At 40.4% G+C, this 21,650-nt stretch overlaps 1 pseudogene across 1 annotated transcript; it reads right to left on the bottom strand.

The window, feature by feature from the left end:
* Positions 1–1,817: 1,817 nt before the first annotated feature.
* Positions 1,818–19,593, bottom strand: LOC110500236 (megakaryocyte-associated tyrosine-protein kinase-like; annotated as a pseudogene). The gene is made up of 13 exons (XR_016486654.1): positions 19,456–19,593; positions 18,159–18,221; positions 17,464–17,577; positions 16,980–17,095; positions 14,152–14,371; positions 8,814–8,907; positions 8,519–8,571; positions 8,300–8,401; positions 8,088–8,172; positions 7,797–7,870; positions 6,598–6,793; positions 6,065–6,151; positions 1,818–4,456 (listed from the first exon to the last, which is right to left on the bottom strand). The product of XR_016486654.1 is annotated as a megakaryocyte-associated tyrosine-protein kinase-like (transcript).
* Between the last annotated feature and the right edge of the window lie 2,057 nt (positions 19,594–21,650).

Below are 21,650 nucleotides of genomic sequence, written 5' to 3'. Positions count from 1 at the left end.
TTGTAATTCCTTACTAATATCAGCAATAGCATTCAATATTTCACGTATTAAGCTGAGTCACAGGGCATATTGCTGGACAATTACGGTCCAAAACAAGCAGATACGGGTGATCTGGGATTTAATAAGCATTAAGCATTTTTCCATCTCTCTCTCTCATTTTCTCTCTGTCCTTCTCGATGAAAGAAAAATAACAAGATAACAAATATGTCACACAGGAAACCGAATAGGGGTGTGGAGATATGTCGCGCTGAGTGGCTCCCTCTATTACCACAAATAGAAATAAGTGTAAGGACTCTTACTTACAGAAGTTCATTCCATTAAAAAAACAAGGTTGTGACTTAATATAATATCCTGCATCCTTCATCGCACAAATTCAACATACATTAAACGATTTTGATAAAAAAGCTCTACGGAGAAAGGGATACTTAGTCAGCTGCATAATGACAGTGAAAAGAAGGAAGCCTGTACAGAATAAAAATATTCCAAAAGGGGAAGTTGTACAACTGAATGTATTCAACCAAAATGTGTCTTCCGCGTTTAACCCAACACCTCAGAATCCGAGATGCGATGGAAGTTGCCTTAATCTACGTCATCGGCGGCAGAACGGCCGATTTCTCCACCTTGCCGGCTCAGGGATATGAACCATCAACCTTTCGGTTACTGGCCCAACGCTCTTAACCGCTAAACTACCTACCACCCTAAGCTTTTTCTTTAAGAAAATCAAGATGCATGAATATATACTGTAGCCATTTAGAGGGTGTCTATGTGTTTTTGGTATTACTATCCTTGTGCGGACCAGAGGTCTTCACAAGGATAGTCAAACAAGGACAATTCAGATAAGTGGGAACACTGAAAAAGCATTGAACATTGAATATCACTTTGAGCATGATCAAGCTATTAATTACACTTTGGATGGTGTATCAATACACCCAGCCACTACAAAGATACAGACATCCTTCCTAACTCAGTTGCTGGAGAGGAAAGAAACCGCTCATGAGGACAATGGTGACTTTAAAACAGTTGCAGAGTTTAATGGCTGTAATAGGAGAAAATTGAGGATGGATCAACAACATTAGTAGTGACTCCATAATGACAGTGAAAAGAAGGAAGCCTGTACAGAATAAAAATATTCCAAAAGGGGAAATTGTACAACAATGTATTCAACTGAAAAGTGTCGTCTGCGTTTAACCCAACCCCTCTGTATCAGAGGTGCGGGGGCTGCCTTAATCGACATCCACGTCTTCGGCGCCTGGGGAACAGTGGGTTAACTGCCTTGTTCAGAGGCAGAACGACAGATTTTTACCTTGTCAGCTCGAGGATTCGATCTAGCAACCTTTCGGTTACTGGCTCAACACTCTAACCACTAGGCTACCTGCCGCCCTGTTTTTTAGGATAAAAAATAAAAGGAATAAATCTAAGCACAGGCAAAATCCTACAGGAAAACCTGGTTCAGTCTGCTTTCCAACAGATACTGAGAGACAAATTCACCTTTCAGCAGGACAATAACCTAAAACACAATGCCAAATATAGACTCGAGTTGCTTACCAAGATGACATTGAACATCCCTGAGTGACCTAGTTCTAATCTATGGCAAGACTTAAAAATAGCTGTCTAGCAATGATCAACAACAAACTTGACAGAGCTTGAAGAATTTTTAGAATAATAATGTGTAAAAATTGTTCAATCCAGGTGTGCAAAGCTCTTAGAGACTTACCCAGAAAGACTCGCAATTGTAATTGCAGCCAAATGTGATTGTAACATGTATTAACTTAGGGGTGTGAATACCTATGTAAATTAGATACAATGGGCTCTAAATGTCAATTAAAATTTTATTTGTCACATGCGCTGAATACAACAAGTGTAGACAAATTCACTTATGTGTATTAAAGTAGTTGAAAGTTAAGTATTTGGTCCCATATTCCTAGCACACAATAACTACATTAAGCCTGTGACTGTACACACTTGTTGGATGCATTTGCAGTTTGTTTTGGTTGTGTTTCAGATTATTTTGTGCCCAATAGAAATAAATGGTAAATCATGTATTGTGCCATTTCGGAGTCACTTTTATTGTAAATAAGAATATAATGTTTCTAAACACTTCTACATTAATATGGATGCTACCATGATTACGGATTATACTTATGCCTTTGTAACTTTCTCACTCATCATTATTCACGATTTATTCAGGATTATCTGTAATCATGGTGAATTTGTCCCAAAACCTTTGGACCCCTAAAATGGTGGACTATGTACAAAAAGTTCTGCAATTTCTAAACAGTTCACCCGATATGGATGAAAATACCCTCAAATTAAAGCTGACAGTCTGCACTTTAACCTCATAGTCATTGTATCCTTTCAAATCCAAAATGCTGGAGTACAGAGCCAAAATAACAGAACATGTGTCATTGTCCCAATACTTTTGGAGCTTACTGTATTTCTGTACTTAATTTTCAATACATTTGCAAAAATGTCTAAAAACATGTTTTCACTTTGTCATTATGGGGTAGAGTGTAGATGGGAGATATTTTATTTATTTAATCCATTTTTAATTCAGGCTTAACAAAATATAGTCAAGGTATGAATACTTTCTGAAGGCACTACATAGTTTTGTTTTTGTACAGTTAGTTCTGATGGCTGGAGTTTGTTGCAAAGATGATTTCTTTAGACAGTGATTCTGCCATAGAGAAACCCATGTCCACATTCCACTGCTGTTTATAGTATGGAGTAGAGGTCGACCGATTAATCGGAATGCCCGATTAATTAGGGCCGATTTCAAGTTTTCATAACAATCGGAAATCTGTATTTTTGGGCGCAGATTTGACGATTTTTTAAATATATTTTTTATTCCTTTATTTAACTAGACAAGTCAGTTAAGAACACATTCTTATTTTCAATGACTGCCTAGGAACGGTGGGTTAACTGCCTCGTTCAGGGGCAGAATGACAGATTTTCACCTTGTCAGCTCGGGGATCCAATCTTGCAACCTTACAGTTAACTAGTCCAACGCAATAACGACCTGCCTCTCTCTCGTTGCACTCCACAAGGAGACTGCCTGTTACGCGAATGCAGTAAGCCAAGGTAAGTTGCTAGCTAGCATTAAACTAATCTTATAAAAAACGTATAAAAATCATAATCACTAGTTAACTACACATGGTTGATGATATTACTACTATTACTATTATCTAGCATGTCCTGCGTTGCGTATAATCTGACTGAGCTTGCAAGTATCTAAGTATCTGACTGAGCGGTGGTAGGCAGAAGCAGGTGGTAAACATTCATTCAAACAGCACTTTTGTGCATTTTGCAAGCAGCTCTTCGTTGTGCGTCAAGCATTGCGCTGTTTATGACTTCAAGCCTATCAACTCCCGAGATGAGGCTGGTGTAACCGAAGTGAAATGGCTAGCTAGTTAGCGCCGTCACTCGCTCTGAGCCTGTGGTTGTTTCCCTTGCTCTGCATGGGTAACGCTGCTTCGATGGTGGCTGTTGTCGTTGTGTTGCTGGTTCGAGCCCAGGGAGGAGCGAGGAGAGGGACAGAAGCTATACTGTTACACTGGCAATACTAAAGTGCCTATAAGAACATCCAAATGTCAAAGGTTAATGAAATACAAATGGTATAGAGGGAAATAGTCCTATAATTCCTATAATAACTACAACCTAAAACTTCTTACCTGGGAATATTGAAGACTCATGTTAAAAGGAACCAACAGCTTTCATATGTTCTCATGTTCTGAGCAAGGAACTGAAACGTTAGCTTTCTTACATAGCACATATTGCACTTTTACTTTCTTCTCCAACACTTTGTTTTTGCATTATTTAAACCAAATTGAACATGTTTCATTATTTACTTGAGGCTAAATTGATTTTATTGATGTATTATATTAAGTTAAAATAAGTGTTCATTCAGTATTGTTGTAATTGTCATTATTACAAATAAATAAATACAAATCGGCCGATTAATCGTCATCGGCTTTTTTGGTCCTCCAATATTCGGTATCGGTGTTGAAAAATCATAATCGGTCGACCTCTAGTATGGAGTCATAGTGAGTGTGCATAAAGGCTCATTGATGATCTAAGAAAGATGTATGCTGCATGTTCCCTTCGCAAAATCAACCAATGTTCAGCCTCTTTATGAGTCACTACCAGTAGATCCAACCCTGACCAGCCTTCTGTGGGTTCAGGCTCACTTCGGTCCACCTGTCCCGGGTTACTGTCCATCTCCAGGCAGCTCTGAACAAAGAACAATAGTTATTTGAATAGGATTATTGAGGTGACCTCAGCAGGAAGGCCCAGGGCTGTGTTTGGTCAGCTCTCTCTCTATCTTCTCCTGTAGTTTATGAAAGGAGGGCCTTTTCTTGGGCTCGGCCTCCCAGTAGCCCCTCATCAGGGCGTAGACACAGGGGGGGCACTCCGCTGGAGCATCCATACGGTAACCCTGCTCCACCCGCTCCTTCACAGACTGAGGGAGACGAGGAAGGAGATAGAATAGGAGAAAGACAGAAAAAGAGATGGCGCATGAGATAATGCCACCCCCTCTTAATGGGTCAAATCACTTTTAAGTGGACATAAAATAAAAGGTCAAACGTTCAGCCTACATACTGTATCTGTATGTTAATCACCTGGATTAAACAAGTACAGTACAACTCACTCATTCTAATTATATGGTTAGACACTAAGCATGCTCTAAGTCATTCTAGCTGATCCCCCCCAGGCTGTCCCTATATCCCCCCCTGACCTACCAGGCAAACAGGGACAGGGCTAGATGGGTACAAGGGGTTGACAGTGAGACTGTGTGTCACAGGAGAGTGTAAGTACCATAATCTCCCTCCCCCCATGTACAAACACAAAATACGCACAAAAGGACGCAAGTACACACACTCACACTCTCTCTCACATCCCCACCCCTCCCCTTCGCTCTTCTTTTTGGCTGGCTGCCATCAGGAGCTGTTGCCTTAGAAACGCGGCCTACAAGCACTAATCCTTGTTTATCTCTGCTGTTATTACCTGGTTAGTGCCATTGCTTTGATTCTCTGCTTTACATACCTGTGGGGGGAGTAACAGACTCCCTACAAACAGATACAGCATGGAAAAAGGGGATTTTAAGTATGGAGTAAATAAATAAATACACACGCCCTTCCGTTTCACTCCAGTTAACTGCCCTCTGATCACAGCAGAGTTTGTTAATCGGCGCTGCTTCACTAAGACTGAAGTGTGTCTCTTCAATTGAACACATATCGACAATGAGTGTCAATTAAAATATAGTGCTATATAAACAGAGGTCTGGGCCAAATTACAGTATGTGACACCATGGGAAAGAAATAAAAACCTACTCATGGGGTCATCTACTGGTACAACATCATGACTACACATAGAAGAACCCCATCTTATGAATGCTCAAATTTCACCCCCGACTCCTATTCAGGACAGATCAAATGAGTCCGGGGCAAATCCATGTCCTGACGCACTAACCTGCCTTTAATCTTAGGGGAAGTTTATTTAGTTTCAGTAGCATAAGTCTATCAGTGGATAAAGCACTGCTGACGTAAACTGGATAATGGGTCATAGAGGGATAAGGGTCAAACAAACCCCATTTTCCATGACCTGCCCTAATAGATCAGGCGTTTTATGTAACCTGAGATTATGGTCATTTGGAGAGACGCACTGGTGCCAGAATGTCAATGGTGTTTTCAGTTAGTAAAAACTACTGGGTTGCCACTGATCAGCGGTAAGATAAGGGCACTGGACGCTGTAGCAAGCATCCTGAGAACAGCATCAGTAAGCTTTATTGTACTGTGGCTCACCTCTCACGGGCAAAGACCTCTGGAACACCTGCTGAGAACAGAGGACCTTGCAGCTTCCATGAAGCACAGAGAGCTATGGCATGCCATCATTCAACGCATTGCACCACCATAATAAGCAAGTGAGCAACTGGGTCAGACTGCCTTGATAATAATTTTCAAAGCAGCCGTTCAAATTTTTTTCACACACTAATTTCTGTTGCATTGTTGTGCCAGTAACTCAGAACTATACATCACTGTTCATAAAGATCAGTAAAGTCAGGACTCACCATCTTGGGGTAGGGCTGTCGACCGTAGGAGAACGTTTCCCAGAGGAGAACACCATAGCTCCATACGTCTGACCGCATGGAGAATTTCTGCAGGACAATCACACATGACCACAAAAGCAATTCAATGACAAAATTCCACTGATGGCTGCTCGACATGATAGTTACTGTGTAATAGCCACATAGGCTAAAAAAACAGACTCCAAACCTTATAGTTCACAAACAATTTAGATGAATTACACATACTGTTAAGTCTGTAAAGTGGGCGTCAGTAACCGAAAGTTTGAATCCCTTAGCCGACAAATCTGTCGACGTGCCCTTGAGCAAGGCACTTAGCGCTAATTTCTCCAACACTCCGAAGGTGTCTCAGCGGGAGTTGGGATATGCAAAAAAAACTTTTACAATTCACACATTTGCATTAATACACACTTGTGAAATAGGACAGATAAGCACCCACCTAATTCATATTTTATAATAAACATGTCTGTACAGTAAGCATGATAAACACTAGATGTTAGAGGTAAACATGATCCTACCTCTTTCTTCAGGGCCTCAGGGGCTGTCCATTTGACTGGTAGTTTAGCGTTGTCCGAGGCCTTGCAGTCCACCTTGGTCAACCCAAAGTCACTGACTTTGGCCACGCCTTCGTTGGAGACCAGGATGTTATGGGCAGCTAGGTCTCTGTGAACCAACCTCTTAGACTCCAGGTACTCCATGCCCTCGCACACATCTCTGAACACACACATATACACACTCTTACTGAAATACACAGAAATGCAAAGCTTCTAATAAAGACTCTCTTAAAAAGAGTCTTTCAGTAAAGTTGGTAATGTGGCAATGTTTTAATGTATAACATATAAAGTTATATTAAATTATATACTCAGAGTCAATTTTCATGTCATAAGAAGCAATTCCCTACGACCACGCCCACAAAATTAGGTGAAACACATTCTTTCCCATTGACCGCCATTGTAAAAGAGCCAACTTCATCGTCAATGTTTAGTTAGTGCATTCGGAAAGTATTCAGACCCCTTCCCTTTTTCCACATTTTGTTACGTTACAGCCTTATTCTAAAATTGATTAAATTGTTGTTTTTCCCTCATCAATATACACACAATACCACATAATGACAAAGCAAAAACAGTTTTTTAGAAATGTTTGCAAATGTATTACAAATATAAAACTGAAATATTACATTTACATAAGTATTCATGTAAATATTACATTTACATAAGTAAGGTATTTAATTGTTATTTTATTTTATACATTTGCAGGAATTTCTAAAAACCTGTTTTCACTTTGTCATGATGGGGTATTGTGTGTAGATTGATGAGAAAATAAAATAATTAATACATTTTAGAATAAGGTTGTAACGTAACAAAATGTGGAAAAAGTCAAGGGGTCAGAATACTTTCAGAATGCACTGTATACAGAAGTAACAAAACATGCTGAAAAGCTGCTGTGTTGTTCAATGTACATGTAATCAGGTCAAAACTCCAATCCTACGGTTGCCTCGGGAGCAGGTAATATTGAAAAGTAGTCTTTAGACATGCTGCACTTTTCTTAAATGTAATTTTGTAATTGACTAAAACAAGCCGATAACAAGAAAATTGTGTTTGAAAAATGTCCGTTTTTTTGCTGTGGGCCAATGGGGTAACCTAGGTTGATTTCCCCACAGGCGGGCAGGGCCACGAAATTCTATCAAATACCGCCTGGGTCTGTGGTGGGGCCTCACAGTGCAAAACGTAGAAGCTGGCCAGTGCTAATGACAAAACGGCCCCTCGTCCGGAGGAAGTTCACCAGATTACCCTGCAACACACATAATACAGTTGGATAACAGTTGTGTAATCTGAATTAGATTTGAGTAGATAGTCCTAATTGTTTGTTTGTTACAGATAATTGTTTTGCATCAACAAGCTGTTAGGGCTTGTCTCCTGGACTGAGATTAAGCCTACTCCTAGTCTGTTAGTTAGTCTTGATTGACTGTGATGACAGATTGACGGTACTGAAGTCACGGCAGCAGAACCTTGGCCATGAGCTCTGTGACGATGTGCAGTCCATTGTCTACGATCACCCCCAACAACCGCACCAGGTTCTTATGCTGCAGTTTCCTAGTGGAAAGTTCGTAATCAGATCAAAAACAGATCAAAACAATTAAATGAAAAAAAGAAAGGAACAAAGGTCAGACAGTCGTTACTCCAAGTTAATTAAGAAACTGTGTCGCCACTCTGGACTCACGTCATAACAGTGGTCTCTTCTAAGAATGCCTGTGCCGTTACATCACATTTGATGTTCTTTACTGCCACCTTCTGGCCAATGTAGTCTCCTTCAAACACCGCGAAGGGACAACAAAACAAGACCAAATTAAATCTGTAACAGAATCAGGGTTCAATTCAAGGTTACAATGGTTTACCGGCTTATTTAAAAAAAACAATCAAGGAAATTGCAGCCTCACCTCCAAACTCCCCCTCTCCGATAGGTCAGCTTCCTGATGTCCAGCAGCCATCCCGCTGTGACACACACAGAGATACCAATCTAAAACTGTATATTTTTTTCTCTCTCTCACTTCTAAAAAAAACAGGTAGCTTTTATATTTATCACTCTCACTTCTAAAAAAAGTCACATTAACACCCCACCACCACATCCTCTCACATACATAATACCCTTCATCCCCCTCACCCAGGAAGGGTTCTCCGAGCCTTAAGGAGGCCAACTCTGACACATCATGAGAGTGTAAAGACCAAGCCCTTACTTTTAGACAGTTCCAACTCAGCTGACTTGGTGCCCTCCTTATCTTTGGGCTTCAGAAGTTTGGTGGCGATAGCTCCCTTGTGCTTGGAGTGGAACTGCAAAGATGGCCATTATTATTATTAACCTTTATTTATACAGGGTGGGTCCCCATTGAGACCAGGTTCTCATTTACAAGGGAGCCCTGTGAACATGAATATACACAAAATGTAACAACATAATGTAAAATAACAATACCAATACAACAAGAATAATCAAATCAAACAGAACTCTCACATATCACCTCCCTTAAAACTTGATCTAAACTTTCCAATGAGACCAGTGAGTCTAGCTTCAAGGTGGCCTGAAGGCTATTCCATCAGCTGGGGGCATAAAAACTAAAAAGCATTTCTCCCCCAACTAAGTGGAGACCCACGGGACCTCCAGAACCATCCAGTCCAGAGAGCGGGTCAGTTTGTGACAGCTTACGGTATTTTAAGAACAGAATGATGGTAAGGGGAACTGTACACAACAAATGCATTTTTTACAAATCCAATAGTCCTGCGTGTCAGGAAGCAGCTGGATTCTCCCTTTATTTTCAGCGATAGGAGTCAGGACTAAAGACTTCTGTGCTCCACAGATAAGTCAGGACTAAAGACTTCTGTGCTCCACAGATAAGTCAGGACTAAAGACTTCTGTGCTCCACAGATAAGTCAAGACTAAAGACTTCTGTGCTCCACAGATAAGTCAAGACTAAAGACTTCTGTGCTCCACAGATAAGTCAGGACTAAAGACTTCTGTGCTCCACAGATAAGTCAGGACTAAAGACTTCTGTGCTCCACAGATAAGTCAAGACTAAAGACTTCTGTGCTCCACAGATAAGGGAGTGGTGAGGCATCTTTAGCCTTTACAGTCACCCGTATCTCCAAACTCCCTAATGACTGTGCTTCCAATAGCTCACAGGAAACAGACCTTTCTTTTAAACTGTAAGCAATTAATGACAGTTACTTTCTATGGGTGACAGTTTGCCGTGGTTAGGTTCAAATACAATTCTGAGTGATTATTTTTCCATATAGAGGCTGATTATGAACATTAGCTCCTCAGTATAAAGATGTAGGCAAGACATTTGTATGGAAATCCTGTATTTTCATACACTCCCCTTTTAAATGTGACTCTACTATACTACCCTACCAAGCAAAAAGGCAGTAACTGCTCATTTGGTCAAAAATGAGTTGTCATTTTTGCTACATTAAATACATGCTTAAATATATGTGCCCCCCCAACCCCTCTTTCTGTTTACCATATATGCATAGTCACTCATATGCATACTACCTCAATTAGCCCGACTAAACGGTGCCCCCACACATTGGCTACCCGGACTATCTGCATTGTGTCCTGCCACCCACCACCCACCAACCCCTCTTTTACGCTACTGCTACTCTCTGTTTATAATATATGCATAGTCACATTAACCATATCTACATGTACATACTACCTCAATTCATCTGACTAACCGGTGCCTGTATATAGCCTCACTACTGTTATAGCATCCTTCACTCATGCTGCCAAACATACCCTTGTAAAACTGACCATCCTACCAATCCTCGACTTTGGTGATGTCATTTACAAAATAGCCTCCAATACCCTACTCAACAAATTGGATGCAGTCTATCACAGTGCAATCCGTTTTGTCACCAAAGCCCCATATACTACCCACCATTGCGACCTGTACGCTCTCGTTGGCTGGCCCTCGCTTCATACTCGTCGCCAAACCCACTGGCTCCATGTCATCTACAAGACCCTGCTAGGTAAAGTCCCCCCTTATCTCAGCTCGCTGGTCACCATTGCATCTCCCAGCTGTAGCACACGCTCCAGCAGGTATATCTCTCTAGTCACCCCCAAAACCAATTATTTCTTTGGCCGCCTCTCCTTCCAGTTCTCTGCTGCCAATGACTGGAACGAACTACAAAAATCTCTGAAACTGGAAACACTTATCTCCCTCACTAGCTTTAAGCACCAACTGTCAGAGCAGCTCACAGATTACTGCACCTGTACATAGCCCACCTATAATTTAGCCCAAACAACTACCTCTTTCCCTACTGTATTTAATTAATTAATTTATTTTGCTCCTTTGCACCCCATTATTTTTTATTTCTACTTTGCACATTCTCCCATTGCAAATCTACCATTCCAGTGTTTTACTTGCTATATTGTATTTACTTTGCCACCATGGCCTTTTTGCCTTTACCTCCCTTATCTCACCTCATTTGCTCACATCGTATATAGACTTGTTTATACTGTATTATTGACTGTATGTTTGTTTTACTCCATGTGTAACTCTGTGTCGTTGTATGTGTCGAACTGCTTTGCTTTATCTTGGCCAGGTCGCAATTGTAAATGAGAACTTGTTCTCAACTTGCCTACCTGGTTAAATAAAGGTGAAATATATATATATATATTTTTTAAATAGCCTCGCTACTGTTATTTTTCAACTTAAATTGCACTGTTGGTTAGAGCCTGTAAGTAAGCATTTCACTGTAAGATCTACACCTGTTGTATTCGGCGCACGTGACAAATAAACTTTGATTTGGACAAGTATCCTGCCTCTATTGTATTGTGTTTTTGAGAAAATGGGGGTCATGTTAGCAGTAACTGCATAAAGTTACTGTGAAACCAAGGTAAATAAAAGCAATTTTTCTCAGTTCCACACTATGAGCAGTTACTGCCTTTTTGCTTGGTAGTGCAGTGTATAATCTAGCATTTTTTATTTGAGATCAAATGTTTACTATGAGGCCGATGTGAGTAAGAACTTTAAACAGGTTAAACACATTCGTAAGGCTGTGGGGCCAGAATGAATACCAGAGCGCTTAATCAGAGCATGCGCTACCCAGCTGGCAAGTGTGTTCACTGACATTTTCAACCTATCCCTAACCCGGTCTGTAATACCAACTTGTTTCAAGCAGAACAGCATAGTCCTCATGCCCAAGAATGCCAAGGTAACCTGCCTATAGTAAATTGGACCCACTCTAATTCGCATACTGCCGTAACAGAATAGAATAAAACTTTTTGGACATTTTTCTTTGGCATCACCTTCATTAAAATAATCACATACACATTCATTTTTTATTTATCTGTTATTTTACCAGGTAAATTGACTGAGAACACGTTCTCATTTGCAGCAATGACCTGGGGAATAGTTACAGGGGAGAGGAGGGGGATGAATGAGCCAATTGTAAACTGGGGATTATTAGGTGACCATGATGGTATGAGGGCCAGATTGGGAATATCGCCAGGACACCGGGGTTAACACCCCTACTCTTACGATATGTGCCATGGGATCTTTTAATGACCTTAGAGAGTCAGGACACCCGTTTAACATCCCATCCGAAAGACGGGTGAATGGGCAAGACAAAAGATTTAAGTATCTTTGAACAGGGTATGGTAGTATCTGCCAGGCGCACCGGTTTGTGTCGAGAACTGCAACGCTTCTGGGTTTTTCATACTCAACAGTTTTCTATGATGTCAAGCAAAGAGGCGATGAGTTTGACGGTAGGCCTGGAAATACATCCACAGATACACCTCCAATTGATGTCTGTTAGCCAATTAGAACCTTCTAAAGCCATGACATAATTTTCTGGATTTTTCCGAGCTGTTTAAAGGCACAGTCAACTTAGTGTATGCAAACTTCTGACCCACTAGAATTGTGATACAGTGAATTATAAGTGAAATAATCTGTCTGTAAACAATTGTTGGAAAAATCAAAAGAAATCAGCCAACAATTGTTGGAAAAAGGAAAAGAAATCAGCCAAGATCTCAGAAAAAAATTGTAGACCTCTACAAATCTGGTTCATCCTTGTGGGATCAATTTCCTGACACCTGAAGGTACCATGTTCATCTGTACAAACAATAATACGCAAGTATAAACAACATGGGACCATGCAGCCGTCATACCACTCAGGAAGGAGTTGTGTTCTGTCTCCTAGAGATGAACGTACTTTGGTGCGAAAAGTGCAAATCAATCCCAGAACAACAGTAAAGGACCTTGTGAAGATGCTGGAGGAAACAGGTACAAAAGTATCTATATCCACAGTAAAACGAGTCCTATATTGACATAACCTGAAAGGCCGCTCCTCAAGGAAGAAGCCACTGCTCCAAAACCACCATAAAAAAAGCCACACTCCGGTTTGCAACTGCACATGGGGACAAAGATCATGCTTTTTGGAGAAAGGTCCTCTTGTCTGATGAAACAAAAATATAACTTTTTGGCCATAATGACCGTTGTTTTGTTTGGAGGAAAAAGGGGAAGGCTTGCAAGCCGAAAAACACCATCCCAACCGTGAAGCACAGAGGTGGCAGCATCATGTTGTGGGGGTGCTTTGCTGCAGGAGGGACTGATGCACTTCACAAAATAGATGGCATCATGAGGAGGAAAATTATGTGGATAAATTGAAGCAACATCTAAAGACATCAGTCAGGAACTCAAAGCTTGGTCGCAAATGGGTCTTCCAAATGGACAATGACCCCAAGCATACTTCCAAAATTGTGACAAAATGGCTTAAGGACAACAAAGTCCAGGTATTGGAGCGGCCATCACAAAGCCCTGACCTCAATCCTATAGAAAATGTGTGGGCAGAACTGAAAAAGAGTGTGCGAGCAAGGAGGCATTACAAACCTGACTCAGTTACACCAGCTCTGTCAGGAGGAATGGGCCAAAATTCACCCAACTTATTGTAGGAAGCTTGTGGAAGCCTACCAGAAACATTTGACCCAAGTTAAACCATTTAAAGGCAATGCTACCAAATACTAATTGAGTCTATGTAAACTTCTGACCCACTGGGAATGTGATAAAATTTTTAAAAAAGCTCTACTATTATTCTGACATTTCACATTCTTAAAATAAAGTGGTGATCCTAACTGGCCTAAAGACAGGGAATTTTTACTTGGATTAAATGTCAGGAATTGTGAAACATTTGGTGTGTGTAAACTTCCGACTTCAACCGCAGCCATGTTATTTTTACTCCTTATTGTTATTCAATCTGCATTGTTGGAAAAGGACCCGTAAGTAAGCATTTCACTGTTTGTCTACACCTGTTGTTTACCAAGCATGTGACAAATACAATTTGATAGTACAGAATGTCACCTTTGTGGGTATTTTTTATACATATCTGTTTTACCTTTTAGAAATGAAAGCACTCCATGTATCTAGTCCCCCCCATTTGAAGAAGTCATAAATATTTGGACAAATTCACATATAGTGTATTAAAGTAGAAAAAAGTGTAGTATTTGTTCCCATATTCCTAGCACTAATTGACTACATCAAGCATTTGACTACAAACTAAATAACAAATCCATCTCCGCCTCACCTCTATCATGTCTATGAGGTTGTAGAAGTACTGGGTGTTGTCGATGGTCAGTTTGCTGTGCTGGTACATGACTCGGTAGTGGATGACCTGGCTGGAGTAGCCGACACAGAGCACATAATCACCAGGGTGGCGGATGGACTCCCACACCAGGAACAGGCCATCCTCTACAGGCCGCAGCTTGGACACCGCCTCGGGACCTGAGATCTTCCCATTGGACCAGCTGACATGGACCAAAAAATTATTAGTAGAAGCAATTAATAAAGAGACATTCCACAAAGTGTATTGCACAGGGCTAAGGATTTTGTTCTGGTCAAGTCACATGTTCAGGAAATCACCTGGCCCTAGCTATATAAAACCCTCTTAGGTCTCACTCCCCCCTATCTGAGATATTTACTGCAGCCCTCATTCTCCACGTATAACAACCGTTCTGCCAGTCATATTCTGTTAAAGGTCCCCAAAGCACACACATCCCCGGGTCTCACATCTTTTCAGTTTGCTGCAGCTAGTGACTGGAACAACCTGCAACAAATACTCAAACTTGACAGTTATCTCAATCTCTTTATTCAAAGACTCAATCATTGACACTCTTACTGACAGTTATATGGCTGCTTTGCGTGATGTATTGTTGTCTCTACCTTCTTGCCCATTGTGCTATTGTCTGTGCCCAATAATGTTTGTGCCATGGTTTGTGCTGCTACCATGTTGTGTTGCTACCATGTTGTTGTAATGTTGTGTTGCTACCAAGCTATGTTGTTGTCATTGGTCTCTCTTTATATAGTGTTGTCTCTCTACTCGTGATGTGTGTTTAGTCCTGTATTTAAAAAATATACAGTGCCTTGCGAAAGTATTCGGCCCCCTTGAACTTTGCGACCTTTTGCCACATTTCAGGCTTCAAACATAAAGATATAAAACTGTATTTTTTTGTGAAGAATCAACAACAAGTGGGACACAATCATGTAGTGGAACGACATTTATTGGATATTTCAAACTTTTTTAACAAATCAAAAACTGAAAAATTGGGCGTGCAAAATTATTCAGCCCCCTTAAGTTAATACTTTGTAGCGCCACCTTTTGCTGCGATTACAGCTGTAAGTCGCTTGGGGTATGTCTCTATCAGTTTTGCACATCGAGAGACTGACATTTTTTCCCATTCCTCCTTGCAAAACTGCTCGAGCTCAGTGAGGTTGGATGGAGAGCATTTGTGAACAGCAGTTTTCAGTTCTTTCCACAGATTCTCGATTGGATTCAGGTCTGGACTTTGACTTGGCCATTCTAACACCTGGATATGTTTATTTTTGAACCATTCCATTGTAGATTTTGATTTATGTTTTGGATCATTGTCTTGTTGGAAGACAAATCTCCGTCCCAGTCTCAGGTCTTTTGCAGACATCATCAGGTTTTCTTCCAGAATGGTCCTGTATTTGGCTCCATCCATCTTCCCATCAATTTTAACCATCTTCACTGTCTCTGCTGAAGAAAAGCAGGCCCAAACCATGATGCTGCCACCACCATGTTTGACAGTGGGGATGGTGTGTTCAGCTGTGTTGCTTTTACGCCAAACATAACGTTTTGCATTGTTGCCAAAAAGTTCAATTTTGGTTTCATCTGACCAGAGCACCTTCTTCCACATGTTTGGTGTGTCTCCCAGGTGGCTTGTGGCAAACTTTAAACGACACGTTTTATGGATATCTTTAAGAAATGGCTTTCTTCTTGCCACTCTTCCATAAAGGCCAGATTTGTGCAATATACGACTGATTGTTGTCCTATGGACAGAGTCTCCCACCTCAGCTGTAGATCTCTGCAGTTCATCCAGAGTGATCATGGGCCTCTTGGCTGCATCTCTGATCAGTCTTCTCATTGTATGAGCTGAAAGTTTAGAGGGACGGCCAGGTCTTGGTAGATTTGCAGTGGTCTGATACCCCTTCCATTTCAATATTATCGCTTGCACAGTGCTCCCTGGGATGTTTAAAGCTTGGGAAATCTTTTTGTATCCAAATCCGGCTTTAAACTTCTTCACAACAGTATCTCGGACCTGCCTGGTGTGTTCCTTGTTCTTCATGATGCTCTCTGCGCTTTTAACGGACCTCTGAGACTATCACAGTGCAGGTGCATTTATACGGAGACTTGATTACACACAGGTGGATTGTATTTATCATCATTAGTCATTTAGGTCAACATTGGATCATTCAGAGATCCTCACTGAACTTCTGGAGAGAGTTTGCTGCACTGAAAGTAAAGGGGCTGAATAATTTTGCACGCCCAATTTTTCAGTTTTTGATTTGTTAAAAAAGTTTGAAATATCCAATAAATGTCGTTCCACTTCATGATTGTGTCCCACTTGTTGTTGATTCTTCACAAAAAAAATACAGTTTTATGTTTGAAGCCTGAAATGTGGCAAAAGGTCGCAAAGTTCAAGGGGGCCGAATACTTTCGCAAGGCACTGTATATATATATTTTTAAATCCCAGTCCCCGCAGGAGGCCTTTTACCAGGCCGTTATTATAAATAGGAATTTGTTCTTAACTGACTTGCCTAGCAGAATAAAGATTACATATTCTTTTTTAAATAGCTCTAAGCTTACATAACTGGAAAAAAAAATCCCCATCTAAATTATATCATAAACTGCTAGTACAAAAAAATGGCACGATGAGGAAGTGTACATATCAGTCCTTCAGTGGAAGACAGTGTGGATATTATGGAGAAGAACAAAAAGGAAACAGAAAAAAAACACAAATGCCTAAATTGCACAATATACATGGTGGTCAGTCATGTGACTGGGGATAAAGGAAACATAATGAAATCCAGACTGATAGCCTTAAATAGACTTACGGCATGAGACTGAGACTGGGGTCGACACGAATGGCCTCTCGCTCTCGCATGTTGGTGGCAGAGATGAGTCCTTCCTCTCCTGTGGTGTTGTGTCTGGCCTTGTAATGTTCTTTCCCCTAGAAAACAGCACCAGAACAGCTTTCAGTAGAATCATGCAAATAGATACATTTTTTATCTCAGTTCAGTTCAATTATATTTATAGAGCCCCCACCAAAGCAGACAGTGCACAAAGATCATGGGCAAGTTTTTATTTTTATTTTAGAAAAGTACATTGTAAATGTGCTTACATTTGTATACGATCACATATCTCTCTCTATTATGCATGGGAATATTTTGGAACAGATTACCTAAATAAAAATATCATGGAGCTTATTTGCTGGTGTTTTTACAGTCTTTTTTTGCTCAGAAAACTTGTGGGGCAAAATAAAATTGCCTGTGCGCCAAATTCGGCCTGTAGGGAACCTTGCTATAAATCATTACGTACCATTCCTGTTCTCATAATAGTGACGATGTCTCCTTTGCGATAGGCCAATTCACCAGTTTTGGGCTGGCTGTGGTCACTCTTGGCAACACATTGTGTGCCAAACACCAAACACTTCTGTAAGGGAGAGGTCAAAAATGCAAAGGCCTGTGAAAGAACTTTGACATTTACAGCATCGGTTGGTTCAAAATTCTAAAATTAGGACATTTCTCTGAAATGTGTACACTACATTTAACAAACTTTATAAACTGGGTGGTTTGAACCCTGAAGGCTGATTGGCTGACAGCCGTGGTATATCAGACCGTATACCACGGGTATGGCAAAACATGTATTTTTACAGCCCCAATTACATTGATTACCAGTTTATAATAGCAATAAGGCACCACGGGGGTTTGTGGTATATGGCCAATATACAGTACCACCGCTAAGGGCTGTGTCTAGGCACTCCGCGATGCGTCGCACTTAAGAATAGCCCTTAGTCGTGGTATATTGGCCATATACCACACGTCCTCGTGCCTTATTACTTAATTTTTGTTCAGACACTGGTGATTGTACATTATGAATTACGATAAGTTATTTCTCAGGCGGTAATGAATCACACTACTAACAGATAAAGAAGCTCGTGTCCTGATAGAAAGATGGCTTTTATCTCCCAGTGAGTGACCCTGTAGTGACCCGAACATAGAATGGATACATACCGTTGCCATCCTCAAGATTGGAATATGCCTGGGTGGATGTAAATTCATAAGTAAAGAGAACACCTGTTTAAGGAGAGCACATTATGCAAAACCTCATATGGAAAACATTCTACACAAGTCTAGCAATAATAGTAGGCTAAATAAACAATATGTTATTTAAGAGTAACAGTAGCCTCCCACTGGGGAAAAAAATGGTTGAATGAACGTTGTTTCCACGTCATCATTTTTTTTTTTTTGTATCGTGATGACCTTGAATCAACGTGGAAAACTGAATGGATTTGCAAAAGGTCATCAACATAAGGGCATTTTGTATTTTTTTCACACAATTATTTTTTATCTAAATGCAGTGTAGTCATGGTGACATTTTTTGCAGTGGTGGAAAAAGTACCCAATTGTCATACTTGAGTAAAAGTAAAAGATATCTTAATAGAACATTACTCGTGTAAAAGTCAAAAGTATATTTAACACCAAATAATTTAAGTATCAAAAGTAAAAGTATCAATCATTTCAAATTCCCTGCACCGTTTTCTTGTTTTATTATTTACGGCTAACCAAGGGCACACTCCAACACTCAGGCATAATTTACAAACGAAGCATTTGTGCTTAATGAGTCTACAAGATCAGAGGCAATAGATGACCAGGGATGTTCTCTTGATAAGTGCATGAATTTGACACTTTTCCTGTCCTGCTAGCCATTCAAAATGTAACGAGTACTTTTGGATGTCAGGGAAATTGTTTGGAGCAAAAAGTACATTATTTTCTTTAGGAATGTTACGTTAGTGAAGTAAAAGTAGTTGTCAAAAATATAAATAGTTAAAGTACAGATACCCCCAAAAACGAGTTAAGTAGTACTTTAAACTATTTTTACTTAAGTACTTAAGTATTTTTACTTAAGTAAGTCACCACTGATTTTTTGTTAATTTCACGTAGTTGACAACTTATGTGCAGTGGGCTACCACTGCTCATTTCCCTGTCATTAAAATATATACATTCCTGAAAAAATAAGCCCTTTTTGAATTATCAGTTCAATATAATTATTAAAAGAAAGGAAACAACTAAGTAGGCAACAGCATTAACAGACGACTGAGGGTGGGGCATCATTTGGCAGTGGCAGTCTGTATACCTGTGGCTCAGCAATGTAGCAAAATGTTGCCTAATGTGGTCCAAGGACAGATGTGATCAGAGCGCTAAGAGGATACAGTTTTTTGGTGACCAGTCAATAGACACGTGAACTAACACTATTTACTGACAATGAGAAGACAGTTGAAGCAATAACACAGCTGAAACTGTCACTTACCTATAACGCTGCATTTGTACGACATGTTACATTTATCATTGCAGTTTCGAGTGGGTAACCAATCGCTGCGATTCATTACAGGCTATTCCGTAGAAAAGGAAATCGAGGTAGAGATAACTGCTTACTTCTTCCTTAGGTCAGACGTCAAGAACGGAAAGGTTAAGCAGACGCTAAGCAGACGCATCTTCGAATACTAGACAGCGCTTCATACACTATTATTCATCATCACTCACAATAGCCCATCTCATCGCCCCCTTTCCTATCATGAATATTCAATAAGCCAGAGGGGTGTTCTAAGATATGTGGAAGTGCTGACAATTTTTTCAGTGACATGACTGGCAACACATTTTAAAAGGTTCGTAGGGCGCCAGTTCCGTCAAAAATAATAAATTATTCATTCACACAATGAGAAAAGTATACATGAGTTATGTCTTTAATATTCATCCTTGGTTTTAGGCAGCACTAAAGACGTTCAAATAATATTACAGCAACATTAACTCACCTTTTAACAAGAAGTTGATTGCAACATGATCCAAAGACAAAACAGTTAATTAAAATGGCTATTGTGAAGATGCTCTTTGAAAATAAAGACATCAAAAGCGTTTTTTCCCCGTTTTTTTACAAAAACCTTAATTCAAAGATATCTGCATTTTTCCTCATTCATCACAATGATAAGATGTTCAAAATATTGCATGATACAGTATTGATTTATTACAATGTTCCCCTTTTAGAACTGTCAGCCCATATCACTCCTCCTCGCCTCTCCACCTGATGTGTGGTGAGCATTCTGGCCCAAATCGGTTACTGTGCATCACCCAAGTGGGTGTCACACATTGGTTGTGGATAAGGTGAGCTTCCCCCTAACTACAGTTGAAGTCAGAAGTTAACATACACTTAGGTTGGAGTCATTAAAACTCGTTTTTCAAATCACTCCACAAATTTCATGTGACCAAACTATAGTTTTAGCAAGTCGGTTAGGACATCTACTTTGTGCATGACAAGTAATTTTTACAACAATTGTTTACAGACAGATTATTTCACTTATAATTCACTGTATCAGTATTCCAGTGGGTCAGAAGTTTGCATACACTAAGTTGACTGTGCCTTTAAACAGCTCAGAAAATTCCATAAAATGTCATGGCTTTAGAAGCTTCTGATAGGCTAATTTACATAATTTGAGTCAATTGGAGGTGTACCTGTGGATGTATTTCAAGGCCTACCTTCAAACTCAGTGCCTCTTTGCTTGACGACATGGGAAAATCAAAAGAAATCAGCCAAGACCTCAGATAAAAAATTGTAGACCTCCACAAGTCTGGTTCATCCTTGGGAGCAATTTCCAAAACGCCTGAAGGTACCACGTTCATCTGTACAAACAATAGTACCCAAGTATAAATACCATGGGACCACGCAGCCGTCACACGACTCAGGAAGGAGACGCATTCGGTCTCCTGGAGATGAACGTACTTTGGTGCGAAAAGTTCAAATCAATCCGAGAACAGCAGCAAAGGACCATGTGAAGATGCTGGAGGAAACAGGTAAAAAAGTATCTATATCCACAGTAAAACGAGTCATATAATCGACATAACCTGAAAGGACACTCAGCAAGGAAGAAGCCACTGCTCCAAAACCGCAATAAAAAAAAGCCAGACTACGGTTTGCAACTGCACATAGGGACTAAGATCGTACTTTTTGGAGAAATGTCCTCTGGTCTGATGAAACAAAAATATAATTGTTTGGCCATAATGATCGTTATGTTTGGAGGAAAAGGGGTACGCTTGCAAGCCGAAGAACACCATTCCAACCATGAAGCACGGGGGTGGCAGCATCACGTTGTGAGGGTGCTTTGCTACAAGAGGGATTGGTGCACTTCACAAAATAGATGGCATCATGAGGAGGAAAATTATGTGAATATATTGAAGCAACATCAGTCAGGAAGTTATAACTTGGTCGCAAATGGGTCTTCCAAACGGACAATGACACCAATCATACTTCCAAAGTTTTGGCAAAATGGCTTAAAGGACAACAAAGTCAAGGTATTGGAGTGGCCATCACGAAGCCCTGACCTCAATCACATAGAAAATGTGTGGGCAGAACTGAAAAGGCGTGTGCAAGCAAGGAGGCCTACAAACCTGACTCAGTTACACCAGTTCTGTCAGGAGGAATGGGCCAAAATTCACCCAACTTATTGTGGGAAG

The sequence above is a fragment of the Oncorhynchus mykiss genome, chromosome 1, assembly GCF_057628025.1.
Source record: "Oncorhynchus mykiss isolate SJ-2025 chromosome 1, ASM5762802v1, whole genome shotgun sequence".
In the NCBI taxonomy this organism is placed as follows: domain Eukaryota; kingdom Metazoa; phylum Chordata; class Actinopteri; order Salmoniformes; family Salmonidae; genus Oncorhynchus; species Oncorhynchus mykiss.
This window is presented reverse-complemented; position numbering and strand designations above follow the sequence as displayed.